Source organism: Schistocerca piceifrons, chromosome 2 (assembly GCF_021461385.2).
Source record: "Schistocerca piceifrons isolate TAMUIC-IGC-003096 chromosome 2, iqSchPice1.1, whole genome shotgun sequence".
Classification (NCBI taxonomy): Eukaryota; Metazoa; Arthropoda; class Insecta; order Orthoptera; family Acrididae; genus Schistocerca; species Schistocerca piceifrons.
In genome coordinates, this window is record NC_060139.1 from 149693621 (window position 1) to 149707371 (window position 13751).

Genomic DNA, 13751 nt, shown 5'->3' on the forward strand with positions numbered 1-13751 from the left:
TTGGAAGAGCAGTTGAACGGAATGGACAGTGTCTTGAAAGGAGGATATAAAATGATCATCAACAAAAGCAAAATGAGGATAATGGAATAAGTCGAATTAAGTCGGGTGATGCTGAGGGAATTAGATTAGGAAATGAGACACTTAAAGTAGTAAAGGAGTTTTGCTATTTGGAGAGCAAAATAACTGATGATGCTCGAAGTAGAGAAGATATAAAATGTAGAGTGACAATGGCAAGGAAAGCGTTTCTGAAGAAGAGAAATTTGTTAACACCAAGTATAGATTTAAGTTTCAAGAAGTCGTTTCTGAAATTATGTGTATGGAGTGTAGCCACGTATGTAACTGAAACATGGACGATAAATAGTTTGGACAAGAAGAGAATAGAAGTTTTTGAAATGTGGTGCTACAGAAGAATGCTGAAGATTAGATGGGTAGATCACATATCTAATGAGGAGGTATTGAACAGAATTGAGGAGGAGTTTGTGGCACAATTTGACAAGAAGAAGGGGCCAGTTGGTAGGACATGTTCTGAGGAATCAAGGGATCACAAATTTAGCATTGGAGGGCAGCGTGGAGGGTAAAAATCGTAGAGGGAAACCAAGAGATGAATACACTAAATACGAGGTGCATTCAAGTTCTAAGGCCTCCGATTTTTTTTAATTAACTACTCACCCGAAATCGATGAAACTGGCGTTACTTCTCATCGTAATCGCCCTGCAGACGTACACATTTTTCACAACGCTGACGCCATGATTCCATGGCAGCGGCGAAGGCTTCTTTAGGAGTCTGTTTTGACCACTGGAAAATCGCTGAGGCAAAAGCAGCGCGGCCGGTGAATGTGCGGCCACGGAGAGTGTCTTTCATTGTTGGAAAATGCCAAAAGTCACTAGGAACCTGGTCAGGTGAGTAGGGAGCGTGAGGAATCACTTCAAAGTTGTTATCACGAAGAAACTGTTGCATAACGTTAGCTCGATGTGCGGGTGCGTTGTCTTGGTGAAACAGCACACGCGCAGCCCTTCCCGGACGTTTTTGTTGCAGTGCAGGAAGGAATTTGTTCTTCAAAACATTTTCGTAGGATGCACCTGTTACCGTAATGCCCTTTGGAACGCAATGGGTAAGGATTACGCCCTCGTTGTCCCAGAACATGGACAGCATCATTTTTTCAGCACTGGCGGTTACCCGAAATTTTTTTTGGTGGCGGTGAATCTGTATGCTTCCATTGAGCTGACTGGCGCTTTGTTTCTGGATTGAAAAATGGCATCCACGTCTCATCCATTGTCACAACCGACGAAAAGAAAGTCCCATTCATGCTGTCATTGCGCGTCAACATTGCTTGGCAACATGTCACACGGGCAGCCGTGTGGTCGTCCGTCAGCATTCGTGGCACCCACCTGGATGACACGTTTCGCATTTTCGGGTCGTCATGCAGGATTCTGTGCACAGAACCCACATAAATGCCAACTCTGGAGGCGATCTGTTCAACAGTCAAACAATTCTCTCCACTTTCTCGATCATGTCGTCAGACCGGCTTGTGCGAGCCTGAGGTTGTTTCGGTTTGTTCTCACACAATGTTCTGCCTTCATTAAATTGTCGCACCCACGAACACACTTTCGACACATCCATAACTCCATCACCACATGTCTCCTTCAACTGTCTATGAATTTCAATTGGTTTCACACCACACAAATTCAGAAAACGAATGATTGCACGCTGTTCAAGTAACGAAAACGTTGCCATTTTAAGTATTTAAAACAGTTCTCATTCTCGCCGCTGGCGGTAAAATTCCTTCTGCCTTATGGTGCTGCCATCTCTGGGACGTATTGACAATGAACGCGGCCTCATTTTAAAACAACGCGCATGTTTCTATCTCTTTCCAGTCCGGAGAAAAATATCGGCCTTAGAACTTGAATGCACCTCGTAGATACAGAACGATGTAGGTTCCAGTAGGTACTGGTAGATGAAGAAGCTTGCACAGGACAGAGCAACATGGAGAGCTGCATCAAATCAGTCTCAGGACTGAAGACAACAACAACAACAACAACAACAAACATTCCAACGCACTTCATCTTTCCCACATTACACACCATCAACAGCTTCGTTGCAATGACTTCATAATTTCTTCTGAATGGTGTCAACGAAAACTACAATGCGATCCTGCCTGACTATGAATGATTTGGTTTAAACAAGAAGCCTCGCTTATAAAGGACAGGATAATCACTCGTCCCAATATGCACTATAGTTCAAAATCCACTCTGGCCGAGAGACGTGGGAAACAATGGCCCTGTTTTATTGATGAGAACCTAAGTGGCAACAAATATCTATATTATGTATAGGGGCTGATCGGGAATATTCCCACAGAAAATTCCGCATTTTTAACCGAAACTTGCCAAGAAAAAGCAAGTGTTGATTTACTTATTGAACGGGCCTGTAGATGACATAGCGGCCGCGCCAAACCCACTGTATATGTCAGGGCTGTTCTTTTGCTGTAAGAAATGTGAGCACCGACCACTTTCCTCGACCTTTGTTGGGCGCGGTTACAGTGTTTCATGGTCTCTCTGCTGTCCAGGAATATTCTGCCTGCACGATGTTAACAGGCGAACAGCAATGAGTCAGTAACAGAAACAGGAGACGAGATACTGGCAGAAGTGAAGCTGTGAGGACCGAGCGTGAGTCGTGCTTCGGTAGCTCGGATGGTAGAGCTCTTGCCCGCGAAAGGCAAAGGTCCCTAGTTCGAGTCTCGGTCGGGCACACAGTTTTAATCTGCCAGGAAGGTTCAAACAACAGTTGCTGCGAGGTTGGGACACCCACCAGCTTGCGGCAGCAGTGTCGTTCGCTTCTCCACTGCAGGTAGAGCCGCGCGCAGCGCGCAGCCACCGTGCCGCGGCTGTCCTTCACGTGGCGTGAACGCAGACGCGCTGCGCCCACCGCCACAATGGCGCTTCCCGCCGGGCTTCCGGCTCGCGATCCGCAGCCGCGGCGCGCTCGCTTTGTCTTCCGCCATTACACAAATGACAAACCCGGCACCGGCGCTGGCGCTCGGCGCACTTGTTGGACAAGACAATGGGCCCGGCGCGGGCGAGGCCCGCCGCTCTGCTATCGCCGGCAGCGGCGGGCGGCACCGCGAACAAAAACCACTCGCCAGGCGCCAGGGCCGTGTGTGCGGGTCACATAACACTGCACTCCGGGCCCCTCACTGTTGCACGGTTACAAGAGAAAGTGAGCCGCGCTGTTTCCACCGGATACGCCGTTCGCATTTTGGTTAATGCGTTGGTCGGGCTGTTAATAGTCAATGACATTCCTCCGTATCTGACGTGGATAGGCTCATCCCACATCGGGACGACTGGTTGACAGATTTTTCGACTTGGTGTAACGGAAGACAAATTGCTATCATACGAGCGATTTCCGGTTCAAAATCGATTCATTGCGATAGCAAAAATTGGTTCAAATGGCTCTGAGCACTATGGGACTTAACTGCTGTGGTCATCAGTCCCCTAGAACTTAGAACTACTTAAACCTAACTAACCTAGGGACATCACATACATCCATGCCCGAAGCAGAATTCGAACATGCGACCGTAGCGGTCGCGCGGTTCCAGACTGTAGCACCTGAAACCGCTCGGCCACTCTGGCCAGCCATTTCGATAGCAACCCATCTCACACCACTGTCTTGGAAACGCTTCAGGGCGACCCACGGGTCAGCTCTGAGCCGATGGTTTTTTTACTTTAAGATCAACATTTCGTCGGTTCTCACCTCCCGTAACTACACTATTGGCCATTAAAATTGCTACACCAAGAAGAAATGCAGATGATAAACGGGTATTCATTGGACAAATATATTATACTACAACTGACATGTGATTACATTTTCACGCAATTTGGGTGCATAGATCCTGAGAAATCAATACCGAGAACAACCACCTCTGGCAATAGTACCGGCCCTGATACGCCTGGGCATTGAGTCAAACAGAGCTTGGATGGCGTGTACAGGTACAGCTGCCCATGCAGCTTCAACACGATACCACAGTTCATCAAGACTAGTGACTGGCGTATTGTGACGAGCCAGTTGCTCGGCCACCATTGACCAGACGTTTTCAATTGGTGAGATACCTGGAGAATGTGCTGGCCAGGGCAGCATTCGAACGTTTTCTGTATCCGGAAAGGCCAGTACAGGACCTGCAACATGCGGTCGTGCATTATCCTGCTGAAATGTAGGGTTTCGCAGGGATCGAATGCAGGGTAGTGCCACCGGTCGTAACTCATCTGAAATGTAACGTCCACTGTTCAAAGTGCCGTCAATGCGAACAAGAGGTGACCGAGACGTGTAACCAATGGCACCCCATACCATCACACCGGGTGATACACCAGTATGGCGATGACGAATACACGCTTCCAATGTGCGTTCACCGCGATGTCGCCAAACACGGATGCGACCATCATAATACTGTAAACAGAACCTGGATTCATACGAAAAAATGACGTTTTGCCATTCGTGCACCCAGGTTCGTTGTTGAGTACTCCATTGCAGGCGCTCCTGTCTGTGATGCAGCGTCAAGGGTAACTGCAGCCATGGTCTCCGAGCTGATAGTCCATGCTGCTGCAAACGTCGTCGAACTGGTCGTGAACATGGTTGTTGTCTTGCAAACGTCCCCATGTGTTGACTCAAGGCTCGAGACATGGCTGCACGATCCGTTACAGCCATGCGGATAAGATGCCTGTCATCTCGACTGCTAGTGATACGAGGCCGTTGGGATCCAGCACGGGATTCCGTATTACCCTCCTGAACTCACAGATTCCATATTCTGCTAACAGTCATTGGATCTCGACCAACGCGAGCAGCAATGTCGCGATACGATAAACCGCAATCGCGATAGGTTGCAATCCGACCTTTATGAAAGTCGGAAACGTGATGGTACGCATTTGTCCTCCTCACACGAGGCATCACAACAACCTTTCACCAGGCAACGCCGGTCAACTGCTGTTTGTGTATGAGAAGTCGGTTCGAAACTTTCCTCGTGTCAGCACGTCGTAGGTGTCGCCACCGGCGCCAACCTTGTGTGACTGCTCTGAAAAGCTAATCATTTGCATATCACAGCATCTTCTTCCTGTCGTTTAAATTTCGCGTCTCTAGCACGTCATCTTCGTGGTGTAGCAATTTTAATGACCAGTAGTGTATCATTTCCATGCCAGTTTTATTAGGTTAGTACACATGCAAGCAGCATTTTCCCACAAACTTAATCGACATGATAGACACACGTAACAGAGACAATAATACTCTATCCGTCGGAACAGGTCTCGGAAGGCCTAACGGTATGTAGTGCTACAACGATGAAAATTAATATTACGACGATGTCGAACCTTATTTTCATGATTTTAAAGAAGTATTCATGATATTAAAAATGTAATTATAATTTCATTATTTTCGTTTTTGTGCTCAGTGTATCAAAGAGTTTCTAGTGCACGGAAGGCATTAGCATTGTTTGTACTACGAAACTATGATTGTTAAGGGTTAAGCATGTAATAATTCGATGTAAGACATTCTGTTGAGTCTGAATTTTGTTCACGTACTGGTCAGTAGAGAAGGAAAAATTCCTTAATCGATGTGAAGGTATAAAGGCTGTAAAAAGGAGAGAGAGAGAAGGTAAATACAATTTATTCAAAACAAATATCTCGAAGGTGTAACGCTTTGTGATTTCCTATAACTAAAACTTGCAAGGTCTAATCTGAGCCTGTCCTGAATAACAGCGAAGAACATTTATGTTATCATATATTTTCTTCGTTTGATCACGGTTGTGATTCGCATGTTTCTTTTTGTTATGCGACGTGTTATGAATATTTTTATCATACGCGCAAAAGTGCACACAGCTATAATCGAACCTGCGTCTTTCGGAAACGATGACTTTTAATCAGTACAATTACGCGAATACCGTCTAAATCGCAACAGTGATCTCAAAAGTGTTTCCTGGACCAAATAATTCTTATAAAATGTGTATTTTCCAAAGCGAGCAGCATTGCACTATTGCTGACTCGCAACAATCGAAAGAGTAAAATCAATGCTTAAATAAAACTGCCACCTTTTAATAATTATTATTATCCCATTAAATAAATAAATAGCAATTCAGTGGCTATACAATCAATAAACAGAGGGGGCAATTCAGATACCAACCGACCGCCGTGTCATCCTCACTTATGGGCGTTACTGGACGCGTACATGGAGGAGCATGTGTTCAGCAGGACTTAAGTCGTCAATAATATATTCTTCTTCACTGTTCACAACGGTCTGCCAAAGGCTTGGGTAGCTTTCCAATTCCGCGACTGTAGAAATCACGTGGTTTTGAGGCGAAGAACTCGTTGAGCCGTTTTCGGAGCGCATATTCAATCGGGAAGTAAGTTCCTTGAAGATTGTTCGATAGAGAGCGGAAAACGTTAAATGTGAGGCCACAAGATCAGGTGAATAAAATGAGTGGGGAATTACTCCCCAACGCCTGTGTAGTATTTTCTGTCAGTCTAGCAGAATGTTTCCAGGCGTTATCATGGAGTAGCATCACTTCACGCCGTTTTCCTGGTTGTTGTTCTTGGATTGCGTCTACAAGACGTCTCGGTTATTGACAATAAATGTCAGCAGTGATGGTTACACTCCGGGGAAGACATTCTTGGTACACCACACCGTCGTTGTTCCACAGATGCACAACATTACCTTCTGTGGGTGCACACAGAACTTTTTAGGAGGGTTTTCTGCTTTGTTTTGGCTGAACCATGCCTTTATCTTCCTTATGTTAGCATGAAGACACCATTTCTTGTCAACAGTAACGATACAGGAGAGGAATGGTCGGTGTTGTTCACGAGCCAATTGTTTAATTACGGACAGCCGCTGATTTTTGTGATTTTGGTACAGAGCAACGGTACCAATACACCCGATTTTTGAATCTTCCCCATTGCAAGCTAATGTCGCACGATAGTGGAATGATCACTTCATCAGATTAGCCTGTTCCCGAGCACACTGACGTGGATCATTGTGGATTAAGGAATTTAAACGATCTTCATCAAACCCCGAAGGTCTCGCTGAACGTAGTGAGTCACTAATGTCAAAACGATCCTCCTTGAAACGAGGAAACAATTTTTTATACCTGCTCTATCCACTGGCATTATCCCACACACGGCGCAAATGTGTTGCCACCGCTACTGTCACCCTACTGAACTCAAATAGAAGAATATGTCGCAAATCGTCCGATTTTGCCACTTGGTACACAATTTCCTAGTGTCCATAGCTCCAGTCACAATCTCCATATGACCAAAGAATTATATGTAAATTCGTATAGCAACAGTGAACCACAAATAAAAAATGACAATCGATAAATAAACCCACAGCAACTGTAATACCAACATACAAAACAAAAACTCTACGAACTTATGCGCGAACCTTACGTCTCAGCGCCAGGCTCGGAGATACGAATACTGCCATCCTAAGGATGAATGAGGGTCGGTGTTCATATGGGCGCAAAATCTGGGACTTAAAATATATGCAAAGACGTCACAGGTAGTTTTAGTGTCTCATTAGTACTTAATTACCTCTGAATCCCAGAACACTTTCCCCTATTCTTCGTGAAAGTATCGCAATGCCGTGTCAGGAAACGGCGAAGAAATGATTGTAGGTTCAGGAATTGCTTCTCAACTGGGCAGAAAATATTGTCGGTACAAGGAAGGTCCGCTTGCCTCTCTGCCCTCCAGAGGTTTCGAAACATACTTTCACAGGGTGTGAAACGTAAATTTGTTCAATCACTCATTCCACCGAACTTCCACTGTTGCCAGTCGGCTCAGCTGAGTGGTCAGCGCGTCTGAATGACATGCACCGGACCCGAGTTCGATTCCCGGCTGAACTGGAGGTTTCCACCCGCTCGGAGACTGGGTATTGTGTCGTACTCGTGATCATTTCTTCATCTCCATCGACACGAAATTCGCCCGATGTGGCGTCAACTGATAAGTTGAAAGGTGGCTACACTGAGCCACTGCGCCAGAGATTGCGCCAAAGAGTATTATTCAGCCGCCTCCACGGAGTGCCTGTGGAGGACTCGTAGTAGGCAGTGCTTGGGCAGAACTCGTAGTAGTCAGTGCCTGTCGAGGACTCGTAGTAGTCAGTGCTAGGGGAGAACTCGTAGTAGAGTGCTTGTAGAGAACTCGTAGCAGAGAGTGCTTGCTGAGATGTCGTAGTGAGGAGTGCTTGTCGAGATGTGGCAGTACTCAGTTCTTATTGAGATGTGGTAGTAGCGACTCGGTATGGTGATATATTGTAATGATTAGAGTGCTTTTCATCAATATAAATGACGGTAAAAAAAAAATTTCTTTTCTCTCTCATTATTTCAGTGTCTTAAATAATGCAGCATTACAGTTTCAGTCAACAAAGCATCTGGCTTGTGTTCTTCTATTAGAGTGTAATTCTGCTTTCCTTACGCAATTATAGTATTAAAATTTTTTAATTACTGCAGTATAAATGGTCTATAAAATTTATTGTCTTGTTGAAGAAGAACCGTGCCAGATATGTGCATTGAGTCATACTTCCACATACAGAACAATTATACTTGTGCTTTGGTTTCGTAGGTTTCATAGTTGCTGGGAACTTAATTAATTAATTGTGTTAATGAAAATTTTCATTTCATTCTTTGTTGTTGTTCTATGCAGTCAGATAGCGTAATAATACTAGTCAGGGCCAACCGTTTACGAGACACAGTGTAATCGGACATACAGCCACCAAAAATAAAAATTATTTTCAAACTTATTTAATTTAGCCCCCATGCACGTGGCGACCCTGCCAGGATGCTGGAAAGCCTTTTAATGTACCACTAAGAGAGATAAGATAGAGCAGGTAAAGCGTAGCGTGCATGGGGGCTTAATTAAATAAGTTTGAAAATAATTATTATTTTTGGTGGCTGTATGTCCCATTACGGTGTGTCTCGTAAATGGTTGGCCCTGACTAGTATTACTACGCTATCTGACTGCATAGAACAACAACAAAGAATGAAATGAAAATTTTCGTTAACACAATTAATTAATTAAGTCCCCAGCAACCATGAAACCTACGAAATCAAAGCACAAGTATAACTGTTCTGTATGTGGAAGTATGACTCAACGCACATATCTGGCACGGTTCTTCTTCAACAAGACAAGAAATTTTAAAGACCATTTATACTGAAGTAATTAAAAAATAGAAATGCTATAATTGCGTAAGGAAAGTAGAATTACACTCTAATACAAGAACACAAGCCAGATGCTTTGTTGACTGAACCTGTAATGCTGCATTATTTAAGACACTGAAATAATGAGAGAGAAAAGAAAATTTTTTTTACCTTCATTTATATTGATGAAAAGCACTCTAATCATTACAATATATCACCATACCGAGTCGCTACTACCACATCTCAACAAGAACTGAGTACTGCCACATCTCGACAAGCACTCCTCACTACGACATCTCAGCAAGCACTCTCTGCTACGAGTTCTCTACAAGCACTCTGCTACGAGTTCTCCCCTAGCACTGACTACTATGAGTCCTCGACAGGCACTGACTACTACGAGTTCTGCCCAAGCACTGCCTACTACGAGTCCTCGACAGGCACTCCGTGGAGTCGGCTGAATAATACTCTTTGGCGCAATCTCTGGCGCAGTGGCTCAGTGTAGCCACCTTTCATATGCCCCTCCTCCACGGGCCAGAATTTGATGGTATTTTTGCCAGCATTGGTGGTGAAAATACCACCAAATTCGTCCACAAAATACAGACAAAAATAAAAGATAATATTAATACGTAAATATCACATAATTAGATAAAATTTTGGCTTTGCACTGACCTTTCAATAACCTAATATATGAAATACAGTAAGCAATACAAATTCTTTCATACATGTGACTTTACATAATAGTTTACACAATACACAAAAAATCAGTTTATATAAATGGTCAACAGGTGAAGAAACCAACAAGTGACATCATTCAGCAGAAGTAGTTCCATTAGTGGCACTCAGCAATGTTGAGCAAGTACAGACACCAACAGGTGACACCTTTTCAGTAGAAGCAGTCCATCAGTGGCACCCAGCATTGTTGAACAAGTGCAGACACCAACGAGTGACATTATTTCAGTAGAAGCAATCCATCAGTGGCACCCAGCAATGTTGAGCAGGTGCAGACAGCAAGAAGTAACATCATTTCAGTAGAAACAGTTCTAACAGTGGCACCCAGTCGTGTTGAACAAGTGCAGACACCAACAAGTGTGACATTATTTCAGTAGAAGCACTTCATCAGTGGCACCCAGTAATGTTGAACAGGTGCAAACACCAACAAGTGACATCATTCAGCAGAAACAGTGCCATTAGTGGCACCCAGCAATGTTGAGCAGGTGCAGACAGCAACAAGTCACATTTCTCAGCAGAAGCAGTTCCATTAGTGACATCCAGCATAGTTGAACAGGTGCAGATAGCAACAATTCAGTAGAAACAGTCCATCAGTGGCACCCAGAAATGTTGAACAGGTACAGACACCAACAAGTCATTATTTCAGTAGAAGCAGTCCACCAGTTGCACCTAGCAATGATGAACAGGTACACACAGCAACAAGTCACATTTCTCAGCAGAAGCGGTTCCATTAGTGGCACCCAGTAATGTTGACAGGTGCAGACACCAACAAGTGACATTATTTCAGTAGAAGCAGTTCCATCTTTGGCACCCAACAAAGTTGAGTAGGTCCAGAGAGCAGTCCATAATATTCACTATCACTGATCACACTGTTCATCCGAGTTTATAAGCAGAAATTAAACATGTCCTAGTGGCACCAATCATGTAGAAAAAGTACAAGTAACAGTCCATAATATTCACTATCACTGATCACACTGCTCATCAGAGTTTATAAGCACAAATTAAACATGTCCTAGTGGCACCAATCATGTAGAAAAAGTACAAGTAACAGTCCATAATATTCACTATCCTAATCACACAGTTCATCAGCAGAAATTAATCATTTCTAAGTGGCACCCATTATGTTGAAAAAGTGCAGGTAACAGTCCATAATATTCACTATCACTAATCAGACAGTTCAGGCATGAACAATAGTTTGAATGCACATACAAATGCTTTTACACTAAACATACAAATCACAAACACTCAAATGATGTCAGATAATTGTCATACTAACTATTACAAATACTCAAATATCAGTAAACCTATATTATTTATGGGTGTCAGTGCAAGCCACTACAAACAAATAAAATAATATTTAGGAGATAGGTGAGTAGGATTAGGAAAGGAAAACACACAAAACGCACTCACTCATCTTTCATCCACATTAAGTACTACTGTATAATTGAATAGTGTTAACTGTGTAAATGCAATTCTGTCAAAATTTGATGTTCATCTTGTGTATCAAGTAGTGGTGGCAGCAATGTATAACAGTCAATAATAGTTAAGTCAACGTCATAGTCATCATGTCAAGACCAATGTTTGCCAAGCCAGATCAAAATGTACGGTTGCTGAACAACTGTCAGTGAGTCAAGATATGCAATTACTTCCTCTCTCCAAAAAAATACTGCTTAGTGATTTAACAAAGTGTGTGTAGACAGTCTTCCTTCTACTTGAGTGTTCTAGTCTGCTATCTTCATCCTCCTTGTTCCATATAGACCAACAAAAAAAAAAAAAAACAAATGCTCCTCACTTACTTTACCTCTTATACACCAAAACTCCAATAATCATCAGCATCACATAATCTCAATACTTCAATAATACCTCTTACGTCGATACATATAAATCTTATCATCAATATCATTTACCTTACCTCTTGTCCACAAAAACTCCAATAATCATCAACTTCATATAATCTCAATACCTCAATAATATCTCTTCAATACGTCGACACATATAAACCTTATCGCCAATATCATTTTACTTCCATAACAACTCTTTCCTCTAGTCAGTCTCCTCGAACAAGTACAGATAAAATCCTAATGCAAACCTCATCATCCCATACAATCCGAAGACACACTGTCAACACACAACCTCTGTGTAATCCATCTGAGCCAAATCTTCTACTCATTATGAATTATAAACAAAAGAAATGCATACATGACCTCTAACAGACTTAGTTCGAATAACTCTCAGTAATTAAGTACGATTACAGAGTGTGAATGATCATAATATTTCACAGTGTGTACACCACATCAAGAATTATGGCAGAAGCAAACATGTGGAGTATTTCTTGTGTCAAGTGTCACTTACTATTTCAATTGCTCACGAAAAATGCAGTGTAATGAGTGTCAATGGTCTAAACCTAGTGTTGGTATGTCATGTCGTTAGCTTCCTTCCTATTGGCATACATTTATACAGCTTTCATGAAACCTCCAGCTCATGTGACTTCTATGAAGTTTCTTGTACTAATGTCGTTTATGTCGAATTATAGCAGTTCTATAAGGCACTGAGCGTAAGCAAAACAAGCAACAGCGAGTAAATATACCAGTAGAGAACAGAATGTCAACAAGTGGATGCAGCACAATTCTTACAACCAGGCTCTGCCAAGCGAACAATCTATAATTAATTCAATAATGTGACCTAAACTCTATGTTCATACACAGTATATCAGCATTTCTATATACCAAATTAAAGAGTAGTTATGACAACAAAACAGAAATGTATAAATATGCAATCCATACGCATAGCAGTAAACATATATCTTACGTAATAAAAAGGTCATTAGCATCATATCAGCATAAGCAAATAAATGTTCATAAGTAATCTTAGTAAGTAAACATGAAGGCGCAAGCAGATAAATCACAAAGTATAACTTACATACATATCAGCAGAACTAATCAGGTGACAATTATAATTTAAATAAATAAGCACAGCAGGCACAAAATAAAAAAATATGACATCAGTGAAAAAGCAGTGCAGCCAAGCGATGTATAATATATACAAATAACAACCCTATTCAATCATCAATCATTGTCAAAATCAGTTAATGTACGCAAGCACGTCGCTTCACACGTAATTTAGCACAAAGTCTGAATCACGTAATCGCGAGCAGCAAATTACGTCTAAAGTACGTACCTAAGTGGAAATATGTTACCTGAAAAAGTAAACTCAATTAATAGTTACCTTTTTAGTCTATTAGTTTCTTCTTGGAAATTACATTCTTTCTGAAATTTTCTCGATAGCAAGTCCTCTTAACGTCGGAGACACACAGAATTTACCTGAAGTTCTTTAAATATTTTATAGAACCGTATCCTGAAAAATACTGAATGTTAATAACATAATTCATCAAATCACTATAGCTTTATACTGAATTTAGTCGGAGAAATTAGACTGTGTATTTGTTTACGGCTGTCAGTGCATTCGCACTGAGCGCTCGATCAGCTGTAGGCGCGTGACGTAGGAAGCAATTGTTTGCGGTCAGCGACTGCCTTGTGCGGCACGCAGACTTGACTGTTGCTTTGAGTATATGCCGCCGCCAAAACACAGCGCGGTATCCTTGTACTCTCCGCATGTTTACATGTAGCTGTTAGTTTCTCAGAAGTATGTCATTCTACAAAAAATTTTCAAAAGTATATCATTCCACAAAAATTTTAACGTTAGATATACGATGTATTCCCTTAGAGCGTCGTGATTTAAGAGTTTCTACTTCGACAGTGTTATCGTGAATAATTTTGCGAATTCTATATGGACCGTTATAAAGCAGAAAGAATTTGCGACACAAGCCTTTTCCTTTGTGCGACAAACGGTAAGACTTAAT